Source organism: Scyliorhinus torazame, chromosome 4 (genome assembly GCF_047496885.1).
Source record: "Scyliorhinus torazame isolate Kashiwa2021f chromosome 4, sScyTor2.1, whole genome shotgun sequence".
Lineage (NCBI taxonomy): Eukaryota > Metazoa > Chordata > Chondrichthyes > Carcharhiniformes > Scyliorhinidae > Scyliorhinus > Scyliorhinus torazame.
The window spans coordinates 63,919,049-63,939,454 of NC_092710.1; the positions used below are offsets into that span (position 1 = coordinate 63,919,049).

Sequence of the window (20,406 nt, forward strand, 5' to 3'; positions counted from 1 at the left end):
GTCCTCGCTCTCTGTGGTCCTCGCTCTCTCTGTGTCCCCCGCTCTCTCTGTGCCCCCGCTCTCTCTGTGTCCCTGGCTCTCTCTGTGTCCTCCTCTCTCTGGCTCTCTCGCTGTGTCCCTCTCTCTCTCTGACCCACTCTCTCTCGCTGTGTCCCTCTCTGTCCCACTCTCACTCTGTCCCACTCTCACTCTGTCCCACTCTCACTCTGTCCCACTCTCTCTGTGTCCCTCTCTTTCTGTGTCCCTCTCTTTCTGTGTCCCTCTCTTTCTGTGTCCCTCGCTCTCGCTGTGTCCCTCACTCTCGCTGTGTCCCTCGCTCTCTCTGTATTCCTTGCTCTCCGTGTCCCTCGCTCTCCGTGACCCTCGCTCTCCGTGTCCCTCGTTCTCTGCGTCCCTCGCTCTGTGCGTCCCTCGCTCTGTGCGTCCCTCGCTCTGTGCGTCCCTCACTCTCGCTGTGTCGCTCGCTCTCGCTGTGTCCCTGGCTCTCTCTGTGTTCTCGCTCTCCGTGTCCCTAGCTCTCCGTGTCCCTCGCCCTCCGTGTCCCTCGCCCTCCGTGTCCCTCGCCCTCCGTGTCCCTCGCCCTCCGTGTCCCTCGCCCTCCGTGTCCCTCGCCCTCCGTGTCCCTCGCCCTCCGTGTCCCTCGCCCTCCGTGTCCCTCGCCCTCCGTGTCCCTCGCTCTCTGCATCCCTCACTCTCTGCGTCCCTCGCTCTCTGCGTCCCTCGCTCACTGTGTCCCTCGCTCTGTGTCCCTCGCTCTGTGTCCCTCGCTCTGTGTCCCTCGCTCTGTGTCCCTCGCTCTGTGTCCCTCGCTCTGTGCGTCCCTCGCTCTGTGCGTCCCTCGCTCTGTGCGTCCCTCGCTCTGTGCGTCCCTCGCTCTGTGCGTCCCTCGCTCTGTGCGTCCCTCGCTCTCTGCGGGTCCCTCGCTCTCTGTGTGTCCCTCGCTCTCTGCATGTCCCTCGCTCTCTGCGTGTTCCTCGCGCTCCGTGTCCCTCGCTCTCTGTGTGTTCCTCGCGCTCCGTGTCCCTCGCTCTCCGTGTCCCTCTCTCTCTCGCTGTGTCCCTCTCTCTCTCGCTGTGTCCCTCTCTCTCTCGCTGTGTCCCTCTCTCTCGCGCTGTGTCCCTCTCTCTCTCGCTGTGTCCCCCTCTCTCTCGCTGTGTCCTTCTCTCTCGCTGTGTCCCTCTCTCTCTTGCTGTGTCCCTCCCTCTCGCTGTGTCCCTCTCTCTCGCTGTGTCCCTCTCTCTCGCTGTGTCCCTCTCTCTCTCTCACTGTGTCCCTCTCTCTCGCTGTGTCCCTCGCTTTCTCTCGCTGTGTCCCTCGCTCTCTCTCGCTGTGTCCCTCGCTCTCTCTCGCTGTGTCCCTCGCTCTCTCTCGCTGTGTCCCTTGCTCTCTCTCACTTTGTCGCTCGCTCTTTCTCTCGCTGAGTCCCTCTCCCTCTATGTGTCCCCCTCTCACTGGCTCTCTCGCTGTGTCATTCTCTCTCTCTGACCCACTCTCTCTCGCTGTGTCCCTCTCTGTCCCACTCTCTGTGTCCCTCGCTCTCGCTGTGTCCCTCGCTCTCGCTGTGTCGCTCGCTCTCGCTGTGTCCCTCGCTCTCGCTGTGTCCCTCGCTCTCTCTGTGTCAAACAAAGAACAAAGAAATGTACAGCACAGGAACAGGCCCTTCGGCCCTCCAAGCCCGTGCCGACCATACTGCCCGACTAAACTACAATCTTCTACACTTCCTGGGTCCGTATCCTTCTATTCCCATCCTATTCATATATTTGTCAAGATGCCCCTTAAATGTCCCTATCGTCCCTGCTTCCACTACCTACTCCGGTAGCGAGTTCCAGGTACCCACTACCCTCTGCGTAAAAAAACTTGCCTCGTACATCTACTCTAAACCTTGCCCCTCTCACCTTAAACCTATGCCCCCTAGTAATTGACCCCTCTACCCTGGGGAAAAGCCTCTGACTATCCACTCTGTCTATGCCCCTCATAATTTTGTATACCTCTATCAGGTCGCCCCTCAACCTCCTTCGTTCCAGTGTGAACAAACCGAGTTTATTCAATCGCTCCTCATAGCTTATGCCCTCCATACCAGGCAACATTCTGGTAAATCTCTTCTGCACCCTCTCTAAAGCCTCCACATCCTTCTGGTAGTGTGGCGACCAGAATTGAACACTATACTCCAAGTGTGGCCTAACTAAGGTTCTATACAGCTGCAACATGACTTGCCAATTCTTATACTCAATGCCCCGGCCAATGAAGGCAAGCATGCCGTATGCCTTCTTGACTACCTTCTCCACCTGTGTTGCCCCTTTCAATGACCTGTGGACCTGTACTCCTAGATCTCTTTGACTTTCAATACTCTTGAGGGTTCTACCATTCACTGTATATTCCCTACCTGCATTAGACCTTCCAAAATGCATTACCTCACATTTGTCCGGATTAAACTCCATCTGCCATCTCTCCGCCCAAGTCTCCAGACAATCTAAATCCTGCTGTATCCTCAGACAGTCCTCATCGCTATCCGCAATTCCACCAACCTTTGTGTCATCTGCAAACTTACTAATCAGACCAGTTACATTTTCCTCCAAATCATTTATATATAATACAAAGAGCAAAGGTCCCAGCACTGATCCCTGTGGAACACCACTGGTCACAGCCCTCCAATTAGAAAAGCATCCCTCCATTGCTACCCTCTGCCTTCTATGGCCTAGCCAGTCCCACGCTCTCTCTGTGTCCCACGCTCTCTCTTTGTCCCTCTCCTGCTATGTGTCCCCCTCCCTCGATGTGTCCCCCTCTCTCTGTCTCTCTCGCTGTGTCCCCCCTCTCTCTGTGTCCTTCGCTCTCTCTGTTCCCCTCGCTCTCTGTGTCCCTCACTCTTGGTGAGTCTCCCGCTCCCGCCGTGTCCCTCGCTCTCTGTGTGCCTCGCACTCGCTGTGCCCCTCGCTGACTCTGTTTTCCTCGCGCCCCGTCTCCCTCGCTCCCCGTGTCCCTCGTTCCCCATGTCCCTCGCTCCCCGTGTCCCTCGCTCCCCGTGTCCCTCGCTCTCTGTGTCCCTCGCTCTCTGTGTCCCTCGCTCCCCGTGTCCCGTGTCCCTCGCTCTCTGTGTCCCTCGCTCTCTGTGTCCCTCGCTCTCTGTGGTCCTCGCTCTCGCTGTGTCGCTCGCTCTCGCTGTGTCGCTCGCTCTCGCTGTGTCCCTCGCTCTCCGTGTCCCTCGCTCTCCGTGTCCCTCGCTCTCCGTGTCCCTCGCTCTCCGTGTCCCTCGCTCTCCGTGTCCCTCGCTCTCCGTGTCCCTCGCTCTCCGTGTCCCTCGCTCTCCGTGTCCCTCGCTCTGTGCGTCCTTCGCTCTGTGCGTCCTTCGCTCTCTGCATTCCTCACTCTCTGCGTCCCTCGCTCACTGTGTCCGGCGCTCTGTGTCCCTCGCTCTCTGTGTCCCTCGCTCTCTCTGTGTCCCTCGCTCTCTCTGTGTCCCCTGCTCTCTCTGTGTCCCCCGCTCTCTCTGTGTCCCCCGCTCTCTCTGTGTCCCCCGCTCTCTCTGTGTCCCCCGCTCTCTCTGTGACCCCCGCTCGCTCTGTGTCCCTCGCTCTCTCTGTGTCCCCCTCTCTCTGGCTCTCTCGCTGTGTCCCTCTCTCTCTGACCCACTCTCTCTCGCTGTGTCCCTCTCTGTCTCACTCTCTCTCTGTCCCACTCTCACTCTGTCCCTATCTCTCTGTGTCCCTATCTCTCTGTGTCACTCTCTCTCTGTGTCCCTCGCTCTCGCTGTGTCCCTCGCTCTCGCAGTGTCCCTCGCTCTCGCTGTGTCGCTCACTCTCGCTGTGTCCCTCGCTCTCTCTGTGTCCCTCGCTCTCCGTGTCCCTCGCTCTCCGTGTCCCCAGCCCTCTGCGTCCCTCGCTCTGTGCGTCCTTCGCTCTCTGCATCCCTCACTCTCTGCGTCCCTCGCTCACTGTGTCCCGCGCTCTGTGTCCCTTGCTCTCTCTGTGTCCCTTGCTCTCTCTGTGTCCCTTGCTCTCTCTGTGTCCCTCGCTCTCTCTGTGTCCCTCGCTCTGTGTCCCTCGCTCTCTCTGTGTCCCTCGCTCTCTCTGTGTCCCTCGCTCTCTCTGTGTCCCTTGCTCTCTCTGTGTCCCTCGCTCTCTCTGTGTCCCTCGCTCTGTGTCCCTCGCTCTCTCTGTGTCCCTTGCTCTCTCTGTGTCCCTCGCTCTCTCTGTGTCCCTCGCTCTCTCTGTGTCCCTCGCTCTCTCTGTGTCCCTCGCTCTCTCTGTGTCCCTCGCTCTCTCTGTGTCCCTCGCTCTCTCTGTGTCCCTCGCTCTCTCTGTGTCCCTCGCTCTCTCTGTGTCCCTCGCTCTCGCTGTGTCCCTCTCTCTCGCTGTGTCCCTCCCTCTCGCTGTGTCCCTCTCTCTCTCTCACTGTGTCCCTCTCTCTCTCTCGCTGTGTCCCTCGCTTTCTCTCGCTGTGTCCCTCGCTCTGCCTCGCTGTGTCCCTCGCTCTCTCTCACTTTGTCGCTCGCTCTTTCTCTCGCTGTGTCCCTCTCCCTCTATGTGTCCCCCTCTCACTGGCTCTCTCGCTGTGTCATTCTCTCTCTCTGACCCACTCTCTCTCGCTGTGTCCCTCTCTGTCCCACTCTCTCTCTGTCCCTCGCTCTCGCTGTGTCCCTCGCTCTCGCTGTGTCGCTTGCTCTCGCTGTGTCCCTCGCTCTCTCTGTGTCCCTCGCTCTCTCTGTGTCCCACGCTCTCTCTGTGTCCCACGCTCTCTCTTTGTCCCTCTCCTGCTATGTGTCCCCCTCCCTCGATGTGTCCCCCTCTCTCTCTGTGTCCTTCGCTCTCTGTGTCCCTCGCACTCGCTGTGTCCCTCGCTCACTCTGTTTTCCTCACGCCACGTCTCCCTCGCTCCCCGTGTCCCTCGTTCCCCGTGTCCCTCGCTCCCCGTGTCCCTCGCTCCCCGTGTCCCTCGCTCCCCGTGTCCATCGCTCCCCGTGTCCCTCGCTCTCCGTGTCCCCCGCTCTCTCTGTGTCCCCCGCTCTCTCTGTGTCCCTCGCTCTCTCTGTGTCCCCCTCTCTCTGGCTCTCTCGCTGTGTCCCTCTCTCTCTGACCCACTCTCTCTCGCTGTATCCCTCCCTGTCCCACTCTCTCTCTGTCCCACTCTCACTCTGTCCCTATCTCTCTGTGTCCTTATCTCTCTGTGTCACTCTCTCTCTGTGTCCCTCGCTCTCGCTGTGTCCCTCGCTCTCACTGTGTCCCTCGCTCTCGCTGTGTCGCTCGCTCTCGCTGTGTCCCTCGCTCTCTCTGTGTTCCTTGCTCTCCGTGTCCCTCGCTCTCCGTGTCCCTCGCTCTCGGTGTCCCTCGCTCTCCGTGTCCCCAGCCCTCTGCGTCCTTCGCTCTGTGCGTCCTTCGCTCTCTGCATCCCTCACTCTCTGCGTCCCTCGCTCACTGTGTCCAGCGCTCTGTGTCCCTCGCTCTCTGTGTCCCTCGCTCTCTCTGTGTCCCTCACTCTCTCTGTGTCCCTCGCTCTCTCTGTGTCCCTCGCTCTCTCTGTGTCCCTCGCACTCGCTGTGTCCCTCGCTCACTCTGTTTTCCTCGCGCCACGTCTCCCTCGCTCCCCGTGTCCCTCATTCCCCGTGTCCCTCACTCCCCGTGTCCCTCGCTCCCCGTGTCCCTCGCTCCCCATGTCCCTCGCTCCCCGTGTCCCTCGCTCCCCGTGTCCATCGCTCCCCGTGTCCCTCGCTCTCCGTGTCCCTCGCTCTCTGTGTCCCTCGCTCTCTGTGTCCCTCGCTCTCTGTGTCCCTCGCTCTCTGTGTCCCTCGCTCTCGGTGTCCCCCGCTCTCTCTGTGTCCCCCGCTCTCTCTGTGTCCCCCGCTCTCTCTGTGTCCCCCGCTCTCTCTGTGTCCCCCGCTCTCTCTGTGTCCCCCCGCTCTCTCTGTGTCCCTCGCTCTCTCTGTGTCCCTCGCTCTCTCTGTGTCCCTCGCTCTCTCTGTGTCCCTCGCTCTCTCTGTGTCCCTCGCTCTCTCTGTGTCCCTCGCTCTCTCTGTGTCCCTCGCTCTCTCTGTGTCCCTCGCTCTCTCTGTCCCTCGCTCTCTCTGTCCCTCGCTCTCTCTGTCCCTCGCTCTCTCTGTTCCCCTCGCTCTCTGTGTCCCTCACTCTTGGTGTGTCTCCCGCTCTCGCTGTGTCCCTCGCTCTCGGTGTCCCTCGCTCCCTGTGTCCCTCGCTCCCCGTGTCCCTCGCTCCCCGTGTCCCTCGCTCTCTGTGTCCCTCGCTCTCTGTGGTCCTCGCTCTCTCTGTGTCCGCCTCTCTCTCTGTGTCCCCCTCTCTCTCTGTGTCCCCCTCTCTCTCTGTGTCCCCCGCTGTCTCTGTGTCCCCCGCTGTCTCTGTGTCCCCCGCTCTCTCTGTGACCCCCGCTCGCTCTGTGTCCCTCGCTCTCTCTGTGTCCCCCTCTCTCTGGCTCTCTCGCTGTGTCCCTCTCTCTCTGACCCACTCTCTCTCGCTGTGTCCCTCTCTGTCCCACTCTCTCTCTGTCCCACTCTCACTCTGTCGCTATCTCTCTGTGTCCCTATCTCTCTGTGTCACTCTCTCTCTGTGTCCCTCGCTCTCGCTGTGTCGCTCGCTCTCACTGTGTCCCTCGCTCTCTCTGTGTTCCTTGCTCTCCGTGTCTCTCGCTCTCCGTGTCCCCAGCCCTCTGCGTCCCTCGCTCTGTGCGTCCTTCGCTCTCTGCATCCCTCCCTCTCTGCGCCCCTCGCTCACTGTGTCCGGCGCTCTGTGTCCCTTGCTCTCGCTGTGTCCCTTGCTCTCGCTGTGTCCCTCGCTCTCGCTGTATCCCTCGCTCTCGCTGTGTCCCTCGCTCTCTCTGTGTCCCACGCTCTCTCTGTGTCCCACGCTCTCTCTTTATCCCTCTCCTGCTATGTGTCCCCCTCCCTCGATGTGTCCCCCTCTCTCTGTCTCTCTCGCTGTGTCCCCCCCTCTCCCTGTGACTTCGCTCTCTCTGTTCCCCTCGCTCTCTGTGTCCCTCACTCTTGGTGTGTCTCCCGCTCTCGCTGTGTCCCCCCGCTCTCTCTGTGTCCCTCGCTCTCTCTGTGTCCCCCTCTCTCTGGCTCTCTCGCTGTGTCCCTCTCTCTCTGACCCACTCTCTCTCGCTGTATCCCTCCCTGTCCCACTCTCTCTCTGTCCCACTCTCACTCTGTCCCTATCTCTCTGTGTCCTTATCTCTCTGTGTCACTCTCTCTCTGTGTCCCTCGCTCTCGCTGTGTCCCTCGCTCTCGCTGTGTCATTCGCTCTCGCTGTGTCGCTCGCTCTCGCTGTGTCCCTCGCTCTCGCTGTGTCCCTCGCTCTCGCTGTGTCCCTCGCTCTCTCTGTGTTCCTTGCTCTCTGTGTCCCACGCTCTCTCTTTGTCCCTCTCCTGCTATGTGTCCCCCTCCCTCGATGTGTCCCCCTCTCTCTGTCTCTCTCGCTGTGTCCCCCCCTCTCTCTGTGACTTCACTCTCTCTGTTCCCCTCGCTCTCTGTGTCCCTCACTCTTGGTGTGTCTCCCGCTCTCGCTGTGTCCCTCGCTCTCTGTGTCCCTCGCACTCGCTGTGTCCCTCGCTCACTCTGTTTTCCTCGCGCCCCGTCTCCCTCGCTCCCCGTGTCCCTCGTTCCCCGTGTCCCTCGTTCCCCGTGTGCCTCGTTCCCCGTGTGCCTCGTTCCCCGTGTCCCTCGCTCCTCGTGTCCCTCGCTCCCCCTGTCCCTCGCTCTCTGTGGTCCTCGCTCTCTGTGGTCCTCGCTCTCTCTGTGTCCCCCGCTCTCTCTGTGTCCCCCGCTCTCTCTGTGTCCCCCGCTCTCTGGCTCTCTCGCTGTGTCCCTCTCTCTCTGACCCACTCTCTCTCGCTGTATCCCTCTCTGTCCCACTCGCTCTCTGTCCCACTCTCACTCTGTCCCTATCTCTCTGTGTCCTTATCTCTCTGTGTCCCTCGATCTCGCTGTGTCCCTCGCTCTCGCTGTGTCCCTCGCTCTCGCTGTGTCCCTCGCTCTCGCTGTGTCGCTCGCTCTCGCTGTGTCCCTCGCTCTCCGTGTCCCTCGCTCTCCGTGTCCCTCGCTCTCCGTGGCCCCAGCCCTCTGCGTCCCTCGCTCTGTGCGTCCTTCGCTCTCTGCATTCCTCACTCTCTGCGTCCCTCGCTCACTGTGTCCGGCGCTCTGTGTCCCTTGCTCTCTCTGTGTCCCTCGGTCTCGCTGTGTCCCTCGCTCTCCGTGTCCCTCGCTCTCCGTGTCCCTCGCTCTCTCGCTGTGTCCCCCTCTCTCTCGCTGTGTCCCCCTCTCTGTCGCTGTGTCCCCGTCTCTGTCGCTGTGTCCCCCTCTCTCTCGCTGTGTCCCCCTCTCTCTCGTTGTGTCCATCGCTCTCTCTCGCTGTGTCCCTCTCTCTCGCTGTGTCCGTCTCTGTCTCGCTGTGTCCCTCTCTCTCTCTCGCTGTGTTCCTCTCTCTCTCTCGCTGTGTCCCTCTCTCTCTCTCGCTGTGTCCCTCGCTCTCTCTCGCTGTTTCTCTCTCTCTCTCTCGCTGTGTCCCTCGCTCTCTCACACTTTGTCGCTCGCTCTTTCTCTCGCTGTGTCCCTCCCCCTCTATGTGTCCCCCTCTCTCTGGCTCTCTTGCTGTGTCATTCTCTCTCTCTGACCCACTCTCTCTCGCTGTGTCCCTCTCTGTCCCACTCTCTCTCTGTCCCACTCTCTCTGTGTCCCTCTCTCTCTCTGTCCCTCGCTCCCTCTGTGTCCCTCACTCTCACTGTGTCCCTCGCTCTCTCTGTGTCCCTTGCTCTCTCTGTGTCCATCGCTCTCTGTATCCCTTGCTCTCTATTCTGTGTCCCTAGCTCTCTCAGTGTCCCTCGCACTCTCTGTGTTCCTCGCTCTCTCTGTGTCCCTCGCTCTCTCTGTGTCCCTCGCTCTCTCTGTGTCCCTCGCTCTCTCTGTGTCCCTCGCTCTCTCTGTGTCCACCGCTCTCTCTATGTCCCCCGCTCTCTCTGTGTCACCCGCTCTCTCTGTGTCCCCCGCTCTCTCTGTGTCCCCCGGTCTCTCTGTGTTCCCCGCTCTCTCTGTGTCCCCCATTCGCTGTGTCACCCTCTCTCTCGCTGTGTCCCTCTCTCTCTCGCTGTGTGCCTCTCTCTCTCACTGTGTCTCTCTCTCGCTGTGTCCCTCTCTCTCGCTGTCCACCGTCTCTCTCGCTGTGTCCCCCTCTCTCTCGCTGTGTCCCCCTCTCTCTCGCTGTGTCCCCCTCTCTCTCGCTGTGTCCCCCTCTCACTCGCTGTGTCCCCCTCTCACTCGCTGTGTCCCTCTCTCTCTTGCTGTGTCCCTCGCTCTCGGAGTGTCCCTCGCTCTCTGTGACCCTCGCTCTCGCAGTGTACCTCGCGCTCAGTGTCCCTCACTCTCGCAGTGTCCCTCGCTCTCGCAGTGTCCCTCGCGCTCTCTGTGTCCCTCGCTCTCGCAGTGTCCCTCGCTCTCGCAGTGTCCCTCGCTCTCGCAGTGTCCCTCGCTCTTGCAGTGTCCCTCGCTCTCGCAGTGTCCCTCGCTCTCGCTGTGTCCCTCGCTCTCGCTGTGTCCCTCGTTCTCGCAGTGTCCCTCGCTCTCTGTGTCCCTCGCTCTTGCAGTGTACCTCGCGCTCTGTGTCCCTCGCATTCGCTGTGTCCCTCGCTCTCGCTGTGTCCCTCGCTCTCGCTGTGTCCCTCGCTCTCGCTGTGTCCCTTCCTCTCCCTGCGTCCCTCGCTCTCGCTGTGTCCCTCACTCTCGCTGTGTCCCTCGCTCTTGCTGTGTCCCTCGCTCTCGCTGTGTCTCTCGCTCTCGCTGTGTCCCTCGCTCTCACTGTGTCCCTCGCTCTTGCAGTGTCCCTCGCTCTCGCAGTGTCCCTCGCTCTTGCTGTGTCCGTCGGTCTCGCAGTGTCCCTCGCGCTCTCTGTGTCCCTCGCTCTCGCAGTGTCCCTCGCTCTCTGTGTCCCTCGCTCTCGCTGTGTCCCTCGCTCTCGCTGTGTCCCTCGCTCTCGCAGTGTCCCTCGCTCTCTGTGTCCCTCGCTCTCGCAGTGTACCTCACGCTCAGTGTCCCTCGCTCTCGCAGTGTCCCTCGCTCTCGCAGTGTCCCTCGCGCTCTCGCAGTGTCCCTCGCGCTCTCTGTGTCCCTCGCTCTCGCAGTGTCCCTCGCTCTCGCAGTGTCCCTCGCTCTTGCAGTGTCCCTCGCTCTCGCAGTGTCCCTCGCTCTTGCTGTGGCCATCGCTCTCGCAGTGTCCCTCGCGCTCTCTGTGTCCCGCGTTCTCGCTGTGTCCCTCGCTCTCGCAGTGTCCCTCGCTCTCTGTGTCCCTCGCTCTCTGTGTCCCTCGCTCTCGCAGTGTCCCTCGCTCTCGCAGTGTCCCTCGCTCTCGCATTGTCCCTCGCGCTCTCTGTGTCCCTCGCATTCGCTGTGTCCCTCGCTCTCGCTGTGTCCCTCGCTCTCGCTGTGTCCCTCGCTCTCGCTGTGTCCTTCGCTCACGTAGTGTCCCTCGCGCTCTGTGTCCCTCGCATTCGCTGTGTCCCTCGCTCTCGCTCTCGCTGTGTCCCTCGCTCTCACTGTGTCCCTCGCTCTCGCTGTGTCCCTTGCTCTCCCTGCGTCCCTCGCTCTCGCTGTATCCCTCGCTCTCGCTGTGTCCCTCGCTCTCGCTGTGTCCCTCGCTCTCGCTGTGTCCCTCGCTCTCGCTGTGTCCCTCGCTCTCGCTGTGTCCCTCGCGCACTCTGTGTCCCTCGCGCACTCTGTGTCCCTCGCGCACTCTGTGTCCCTCGCGCTCGCAGTGTCCCTCGCGCTCGCAGTGTCCCTCGCGCTCGCAGTGTCCCTCGCTCTCGCAGTGTCCCTCGTTCTCGCAGTGTCCCTCGCTCTCTCTGTCCCTCGCTCTCTCTGTCCCTCGCGCTCTGTGTCCCTCGCATTCGCTGTGTCCCTCGCTCTCGCTGTGTCCCTCGCTCTCGCTGTGTCCCTTGCTCTCCCTGCGTCCCTCGCTCTCGCTGTGTCCCTCGCTCTCGCTGTGTCCCTCGCTCTTGCTGTGTCCGTCGCTCTCGCAGTGTCCCTCGCGCTCTCTGTGTCCCTCGCTCTCTGTGTCCCTCGCTCTCGCAGTGTCCCTCGCGCTCTCTGTGTCCCTCGCTCTCGCAGTGTCCCTCGCTCTCGCTGTGTCCCTCGCTCTCGCAGTGTCCCTCGCTCTCGCAGTGTCCCTCGCTCTCTGTGTCCCTCGCTCTCGCAGTGTACCTCGCGCTCTGTGTCCCTCGCATTCGCTGTGTCCCTCGCTCTCGCTGTGTCCCTCGCTCTCGCTGTGTCCCTCGCTCTCGCTGTGTCCCTCGCTCTCGCTGTGTCCCTTCCTCTCCCTGCGTCCCTCGCTCTCGCTGTGTCCCTCGCTCTCGCTGTGTCCCTCGCTCTTGCTGTGTCCCTCGCTCTCGCTGTGTCTCTCGCTCTCGCTGTGTCCCTCGCTCTCACTGTGTCCCTCGTGCACTCTGTGTCCCTCGCGCACTCTGTGTCCCTCGCGCACTCTGTGTCCCTCGCGCTCGCAGTGTCCCTCGCGCACGCAGTGTCCCTCGCGCTCGCAGTGTCCCTCGCTCTCGCAGTGTCCCTCGTTCTCGCAGTGTCCCTCGCTCTCTCTGTCCCTCGCTCTCTCTGTCCCTCGCGCTCTGTGTCCCTCGCTCTCGCTGTGTCCCTCGCTCTCGCTTTGTCCCTCGCTCTCGCTTTGTCCCTCGCTCTCGCAGTGTCCCTCGCTCTCGCAGTGTCCCTCGCTCTCGCTGTGTCTCTCGCTCTCGCTGTGTCTCTCCCTCTCGCTGTGTCCCTCGCTCTCGCTGTGTCCCTCGCTCTCACTGTGTCCCTCGCTCTCGCTGTGTCCCTCGCTCTCTGTGTCCCTCGCAATCTTGATGTGTCCCTCGTTCTTGCTGTGTCCCTCGTTCTCGCTGTGTCCCTCTCTCTCGCGCTGTGTCCCTCTCTCTCGTGCTGTGTCTCTCTCTCTCGCGCTGTGTCCCTCGCTCTCGCGCTGTGTCCCTCGCTCTCGCGCTGTGTCCCTCGCTCCCTCTCGCTGTGTCCCTCGCTCTCTCTCGCTGTGTCCCTCGCTCTTTCTCCCGCTGTGTCCCTCGCTCTTTCTCCCGCTGTGTCCCTCGCTCCCTCTATGTGTCCCTCTCCCTCTATGTGTCCCCCTCTCTCTGGCTCTCTCGCTGTGTCCCTCTCTGTCCCTCTCTCTCTCTGTCTCTCTCTCTCGGTGTTCCTCGCTCTCTGCGTCCCTCGCTCTCAGCGTCCCTCGCTCTTTGCGTACCTCGATCTCTGCGTACCTCGATCTCTGCGTACCTCGCTCTCTGCGTACATCGCTCTCTGCGTACCTCACTCTCTGCGTCCCTCGCTCTCTGCGTCCCTCGCTCTCTGCGTCCCTCGCTCACTCTGTCCCTCGCTCTGTGTCCCTTGTGTCCCTCGCTCTGTGTCCCTCGCTCTGTGTCCCTCGCTCTGTGTCCATCGCTCTGTGTCCCTCGCTCTGTGTCCCTCGCTCTGTGTCCCTCGCTCTGTGTCCCTCGCTCTGTGTCCCTCGCTCTCTGTGTCCCTCGCTCTCTGTGTCCCTCGCTCTCTGTGTCCCTCGCTCTCTGTGTCACTCGCTCTCTGTGTCACTCGCTCTCTGTGTCCCTCGTGCTGTGTCCCTCGCTCTGTGTCCCTCGCTCTGCGTCCCTCGCTCTGCGTCCCTCGCTCTGCGTCCCTCGCTCTGCGTCCCTCGCTCTCTCTGTGGTCCTCGCTCTCTCTGTGGTCCTCGCTCTCTGTGCGTCCCTCGCTCCCTCTGTGGTCCTCGCTCTCTCTGTGGTCCTCGCTCTCTCTGTGGTCCTCGCTCCCTCTGTGTTCCTCGCTCTCTCTGTGGCCCTCGCTCTCTCTGTGTCCCTCGCTCTCTGTGTGTCCCTCGCTCTCTGTGTGTCCCTCGCTATCTCTGTGTCCCTCGCTATCTGTGTGTCCCTCGCTCTCTGTGTGTCCCTCGCTCTCTGTGTGTCCCTCGCTCTCTGTGCGTCCCTCGCTCTCTGTGCGTCCCTCGCTCTCTGTGCGTCCCTCGCTCTCTGTGTGTCCCTCGCTCTCTGTGTGTCCCTCGCTCTCTGTGTGTCCCTCGCTCTCTGTGTGTTCCTCGCTCTCTGTGTATCCCTCGCTCTGCGTCCCTCGCTCTGCGTCCCTCGCTCTGCGTCCCTCACTCTCTGTGCATCCCTTGCGAATCTGTATCTAACCCCGTGATGTACCTGTCCTGGGAGTGTTTGATGGGGACAATGTGGAGGGAGCTTTACTCCGTATCTAACCCCGTGATGTACCTGTCCTGGGAGTGTTTGCCAGGGACAGTGTAGAGGAATCTGTGTCTAACCCCATGATGTTCCTTTGCTGGTCATGTTTGATGGAGTTTCAAAATCTCAAATAAATGTCTTCTATTAGTTTCTCCATCTCTCTGTTTCTGCTTCTCTCTCTGTCTGTCTGGGAATATTGTCAAAATAAAATCCACGATCAGCAGTCAGCCATTTTAAGTTACTTAATGGTGGCCATTTTAGGTGAGCACAGCACAGTCATTTCTGACATTTGTACACGTTGGTATAACAAAATACCAATCCACCTAACCTGCACATCTTTGGACTGTGGAGGGAGACCGGAGCACCCGGAGGAAACCCACGGAAACACGGGGAGAACGTTCTGACTCCACACAGACACTGCCCCAAGGAGGGATCGAACGTGGGACCCTGGCGCTGTGAAGCAACCCTGCTAACCACTGTGCTATCGTGCTGCCCGTTGTGCTACCATGCTGACCGTCTCAGCTCTGCACTCCTGCTGCATCCAGCCGTGAATGATGGTGGACAATCATGTACCCCATTCTCAATGATGGAGGAACCCAGCACATCTGTGCAAAATGCAAGGCCAAAACCTTCGCAACAGTCTACAGCCAGAAATTCAAGTGAATGCTCCATCACGGTCTCCTCCAGAGGCCTCCAACGTCACAGATGTCACCCTTCAGCCGATACGATTGACTCCACGTGATATCAAGAAATGGCTGATGGCAACAGACACTGCAAAGTTTATGGACCCTGACAATATCCCAGCAATTGTACTGAAGGTTTGTGCTCCAGAAGTTCCCACATACCAAGCCAAGCTGTTCCAGTACATGTACAAGACAGGCATCTACCTGTCAATGTGGAACATTAGCCATGTGTGGCCTGTGTCATGTGAGAGTACCTTTAAGAAATGGATGTTTAAGCAATATACCTTTAAGAAATGGAGCTGATCAAATTACTGAAGTGATGTCAGAGGGTGGGGGGAGCTGAGCTCACTTCTGCTTTTGGTTTCAGTTTGAGGAGAAAGCTGGGAGTGTCTGTGTGTTTTGCTGAGAGCTGCAGGAAGACACAGAGCTGGTCTGCTGATATCTGCAAATCCAAAGACTATAAATATATTGACTGTAACCTCATGTCTGTTTTTGTAGGTTGAAGACGTTTGGCTGTTTAAAGGAACAGGTTGAAGGATTAAAACATAGAACATAGAACAGTACAGCACAGAACAGGCCGTTCGGCCCTCGATGTTGTGCCGAGCATTGTCCGAAACCAAGATCAAGCTATCCCACTCCCTGTCATTCTGGTGCACTCCATGTGCTTATCCAATAACCGCTTGAAAGTTCCTAAAGTGTCCGACTCCACTATCACAGCAGGCAGTCCATTCCACATCCTTACCACTCTCTGAGTAAAGAACCTACATCGGACATCCCTCCTATATCTCCCACCCTTAATCTTACAGTTATGCCCCCTTGTAACAGCTACATCCACCCGAGGAAATAGTCTCTGAACGTCCACTCTATCTATCCCCCTCATTATCTTATAAACCTCAATTAAGTCGCCTCTCATCCTCCTCCGCTCCAAAGAGAAAAGCCCCAGCTCACTCAACCTTTCCTCATAAGACCTATCCTGCAAACCAGGCAGCATCCTGGTTAATCTCCTTTGCACCCTTTCCAATGCTTCCACATCCTTCCTATAATGATATGACCAGAACTGCACACAATGCTCCAAATGTGGTCTCACCAGGGTCATGTATAGTTGCAGCATAACCTATTGGATTCAATTTCGTGGAGGGATCCTTGATCCGTACAATCGGTCAAAAATGTTCTTGATGTGAAGGGCACTGATTCTCACCTCACTACTTGAATACAGACTCTTTGACTATGAGTAGACCAAGACTCTATGGAGGTTATAATGCAATAGGAACTGGAAGAAACCAAGCTACCGATCCATTTGCAGGTTGTTGGTGCAAATATGCAGCTTTCTGGTACTGTCAACAACACCTTCCATCATCGTATGACTGATGGACACTGGCCTCCTTGGGTGGTAATTATTCGAATTGCTTTGGGCGGTGCTGTGGATCCATTTTTAATGGTAATTGAAGTCCCCCATCCAGGATACATTCTGTATTCTTGCCATCCTCGCCCCATTTTAGAAGTGATGTTCAAAGTGGAGGAGTACTGACTAATTCGACTATATGGGCTGCTGGGACAATGTTTCGGAATCACAGTTGAACTATGCATCCATCCGGGATCGGTCTGTCCCACTAATGGGGCAAAACATATCCAGGAATTGTCATTGTGGCGTCTGAGACCATTGCTTATAATGTATGTTTGGTCAGTATGACGCTGCAGTCTGTTGGCTATCTACACGACAGACTTCTATCACATTTTTCACAATTCCACAGATCTGATTATGCATGAGTTTACAGAACCGATTGGACGTAGTGTGAAGTTGTCAATTCCAGCGTTTGGCCGATGGAAGATGGTTAACCGCTTTTTACTGATCTTTCAAGTTTCTCTAGCTGTGCAGCTGGCCATTTCAGAAGACTGTTCAGAATCAACTGTGTACAGTTGGAGACCGATTCATCGCATCAGCTGGGAGGACAGGCATACTACCATCAACATCGTTGAAGGAGCCAAAAGCACCAGCACCGAGGTCATGATCATCCAATACCAACTGAGCTGGCCACGTAGGTATGATGCCAGATCCAAATTGGGTTCGTTCAGCTGAAATATGGCACCCAAAAAAAGAGGATGAGAAAGGAAGCGATTCGAAGACACCCGCAAGACATGGCAATGTCTGGTAAATAAATGGACGAGTCTCCTGAATGAACGGACATACTTCTTCAACCACCCGTCGATAATAGGAGCTCTGGAAAAGGAGCCGTCGAAAGAAATACCTTTGATGCCAGTGCTGTCAGTGGTGTGGCTCATCAGCCACCCAAGGACCCACGAACCCATGACGACTAACGTGGAGTTTATTCGGTGGACAACCATATTTCTTAGCGAATGTTCACCGAAGAAGAGATGGTTGTTGTAAAGACGCTGCTTGGTGGCACTGTCAACAATAATTCCCATCATCTCGCTACTGATAGAGACTATACTCTTGCAGAGGTAATTAATCAGATTGGATATTGGAATGGAGTCATTGTTAATGGTAATTTAGCTCCTCCATCCAGGATAGATGCATTCTGTATCCTTGCCATCCTCACTCCTTATTTGGTGATGCTCAAAGTGGAGGAGTTCTGATTGATTCAGTCGCTGAGAAAGGATGGCAAGTGAGAATTATATGGAGGACACATTACCCTCGTTATTCCTGGGATAACTCGACTTCATGGGGAACCGATTCTATGATCAGGACACCGACACCGAGTTGAAATGTGCAGCTATACCTATTGGCTCTGGCCTACAGATGAAGCAGGAAATTCCCAGGATGTTCATGGTAGCGACTGAGATTGGTTGCAATACATGATTTGATGAGTTTAACCCTGCCAGCCTTTCTCACTATCATTCACGACAGCTGTCCAACATTTAGCACAATTCCCCAGATCCGAGTAAGCAGGAGTTCACAGAGCCGATTGAGCGTGGCGTGGAGCTATCAATTCCAGAGGGTTTTTTGCCGATGGCAGATCGTTCATCTCCTATTGTTGATATTTGTAGTTTCTGTAACTGAGCAGATTGCTGGTTTATTTCCGACGACAGCTCAGAGCTAACCATATAATTGGCTCTGGAGTCACTTATAAGTCAGACTGGATAATGTTGGCAGCTTTTCTTCCATAAAGGACATTGTGAAACTAATATATTCTGTGTCGATCGATGATGGTTTCAGTTATAATTACCGAGGCGAAGGGGCGACACAGTGGCGCAGTGGCTAGCACTGCTGCCTCAAACCGCTCAGGGCTCGGATTACTGTCTCTGTGTAATTGAGACATTGTCTTCCTGTTTGTATGGGTTTCACCCCACAACACAAATATGGGCAGGGTAGGTGAATTGGCCACGCTAAATTGACCCTTATTTGGTAAAAAAAAAGGATTGCGGTCCTCCAAATTTATTTTTAAAACAACATTACTGAGCATATCTTTATATTCCAGATGAATTATTTAATTGAATTTCTATTCCAGAATCAGGAAGGATTTAATTCTCTGACATGGATTGCTCCTCCGCTGAGAATACCATCATGCCTCTGTATGTCGAATGTGCAGCTAGCTGTCCGTGAATGTAGTTCTTACAGCTCCGCTCAGATCATTCAGTCGAATCTGGTCAAATCAGTGTGATCCCCGTCTGCTGTTCCCCTGTAGCTCATTAGAATTTCGTAAGGAAGATATATAAGCGCCTTTTGCTCGAAACGGTACACGTGGTTGTGTAAATTTGCTTTCATGAATTAACTGTCTATTTAATCATCTCCTCAGGTTATGGAGGAACCAATTCAGTTCAGATGGGCAGAAGCAGCTCAGATCGTTGAGAGAATCCCGGGCTGGATTACGAGTCTTTGTGTGAACAGTGGGAAGAAAAGATTGTTAACACAGCCTGAAATGTATGTTCATAATTACTAAAATGTTTCAGTAAAGCGAATCCAGGAAAGGAATTTATTGAAATCTAAAATAAAACTGAAACTATTCGAAGTGGTGGAATAATGATTTCAAAGAGATAAAAGCTATGTTAATCTAACACTCCCGGCGGGGGATTGAAAATGAGGCACATTTTTTTCATCTAGCAGATTTCACTGTTAAAGGAAAGAAAACATGGTCAGGTATAAAACCTGTGCTCCAGCCGTTCCTATACATTAATTTACCTCAGCATTAGCTACATATCTGTCCATGTTTCTGATGTCAATCTTCAGCAATTTATATGCAAAGATGCCAGACAAGACAGCTGTCCCGTGTCGGGACTTGGAGATCTCAACCTTTGATCGCCGATGAGGTACGTTTGAAACTTGTAACAAATGGCATCTGGAAGTCTATTTAACTAACATCCAGAGATATTTGATTGTCCACCAATTTAGTCACTTCTTCAAAAACAATCAAACAGGTTAGGCAGGTAGGGTCTACTGTTTCAATTGGATGCTGGTTCGCTCTGACCAGCTAAAACAATCATTCTGTTTACTAAATAAATCAGAAATTTCTGATCTAGTAATTTCTGAATAAAATATGTTTGGCTCACTGAGCGATTCCTGATCAGAGCCTGATCTGTTTCACCCCTCACTTTTATGAAATAGCGATACTTTCTCACTCTGCCTCACTCGTGTTTTGAGGAGCTGCTTTTGATCCACACTCAGCCTTATCCAGGGAGACCTCTGAGAGGTCATCTGGATGAACAATTTACCAATTTACGATGGGTAAGAAAATCTGAGATGTGTTAAAATAGTGTACCATTTAATTCAACATCACAGGATCACAACTCTGATTAGTTCCCTTACATAATCCAGGGGACAATGATAGAGTTCCCGTGCAACGAAGTAAGAAACATCTTCAATCGTACATCAATGAGCAAAGTCACGTGAATACAGTTAGCAGCAAGTTCGCATGTTCCACCGGTCTCATTTGAAAAATTCAGTCCACAGTAGGTGTTCGATGTTTAATGTTCTAGGTGACACCATACCTGCACAATCTTGGGATTAGAAACAAAGATCGTCGAGAGGGTATAAACACTATAAAAGGACTTGATCGCCCATACCATAGGATGTCCACCAACACAATCGCTATTTCTCTTTTCGGGGCGTCATACCAATCTCAGGGGTTTGCCACAAGGAATCACTCTCGGTGATTCCAGGTACTGGGTCGAAGGTCCGATTCGACGTTTGGATCCATCAGCTGAGAGAAACGTTCTCATCCTGAAGCCACGCATGTTATCTTTCTGGAAGGATCACTGGGCACAGATACTGAGGACGAACCTAGGAATACTGAGTGTAATTGTAAGTGTCCCATTGCAATCCAGATTGAGGCCCATCTTATGTCCTTCCTGTCTGTCCATTTCCCCAGTGCCCCATGGGGAACATTCATCCCTGGATATCCTGTGGAAGCGGAGCTTCCGGAGTTCAGCCACGTGACCCTGCTGCTGGGCCTCTGACGTCACAATGGGAGATGACACTAAGCTCCAGCAACAGACCTTTTGAACTTGTAAATGTCGGAGATCCTGCCCATTCGGTAGCTCCCGTCTCTCCATCAGCTCGTCCAGGATTGCGAGTCTGTCCCCCATGTAGAAGATACACCCTGCACTTCCGGTGACGTCTATGAAGGAGTAGGTCGCACATTTAGTGGCTCACGCCACCGGTCAGAACTTTGGACCTTTTCCCCCGATTTTTTTGTCGGATCTTTAAGTGCAAAATTGATGTTGGACGCAATTGTGAAGAGGAATCCTACATCAGTGCATGTGAAGCGGTCAGAAGGGCTCGCAAAGGAAGAAATAGGCGAACGGAGAGGGCTTGGAACGAGGCTTCAACGGGAGAAGGCATGGTGGAGGACCGGAGTTCTGGGTTGACGACCCAGCGGTCGACGGAGCTGTTGATGCAGTTGATCCAGGAGGGCTTCGCCAAGCAGAAGCAGGAATGCTTGGACCCGATTAAGGAGTCGATAGCGCAACTGGAACTCAGACTGGGTGCTCGAGATCGGGCAATCCAGAAAGTGGAGAAGGCGCTGACTGAGCAGGAGGAGCACCAAGCTGCAGTGGAGTTGGAGGTGGGAATGTTGAGAGACCAACAGAAAAGGCTCCAGGAGAAGGTGGACGATCTAGAGAACAGGTTCCGCTGGCAGAATCGTGGCTCTCCTGGAGGGATCCGAAGGAACGGTGCAGGGGCGTACATAGCGGCTGTGACTGAGAAGCTACTGGGGGAGGGGACGTTCTCCCGACCCTTGGAGGCGGATAGGGCGCACAGAGCGCAAGCGAGGAAGCCACATGTTGGTGACCAGCCGAGAGCAATTGTGGTGGAATTCCATAGGTTCCTGGGCAAGGAGAGCATTCTATGGTGGGCCAGGCAAACGCGGAGCTGCAAATGGGGGAACAGTGACCTGCGTATATATCCGGATCTGAGCGCGGATGTGGCCAGAAGAGCAGGGTTCAACCAGACAAAAAAAGGTCAGAGATGGGGACTGGTCGGAGATTCAGCTGGGGTCAGTAAGGCATTCGAGGAATTCTAATGCAGACTGTACGAGTCTGAAACCCC

At 56.2% G+C, this 20,406-nt stretch overlaps 1 long non-coding RNA gene across 1 annotated transcript; it reads left to right on the plus strand.

Annotated features, from left to right (window-relative positions):
* Positions 1 to 17,448: 17,448 nt before the first annotated feature.
* LOC140411604 (uncharacterized) lies at positions 17,449 to 17,869 on the plus strand. The gene is made up of 2 exons (XR_011940896.1): positions 17,449 to 17,559; positions 17,657 to 17,869. It is a non-coding gene; the product is annotated as an uncharacterized lncRNA (long non-coding RNA).
* Positions 17,870 to 20,406: the final 2,537 nt, after the last annotated feature.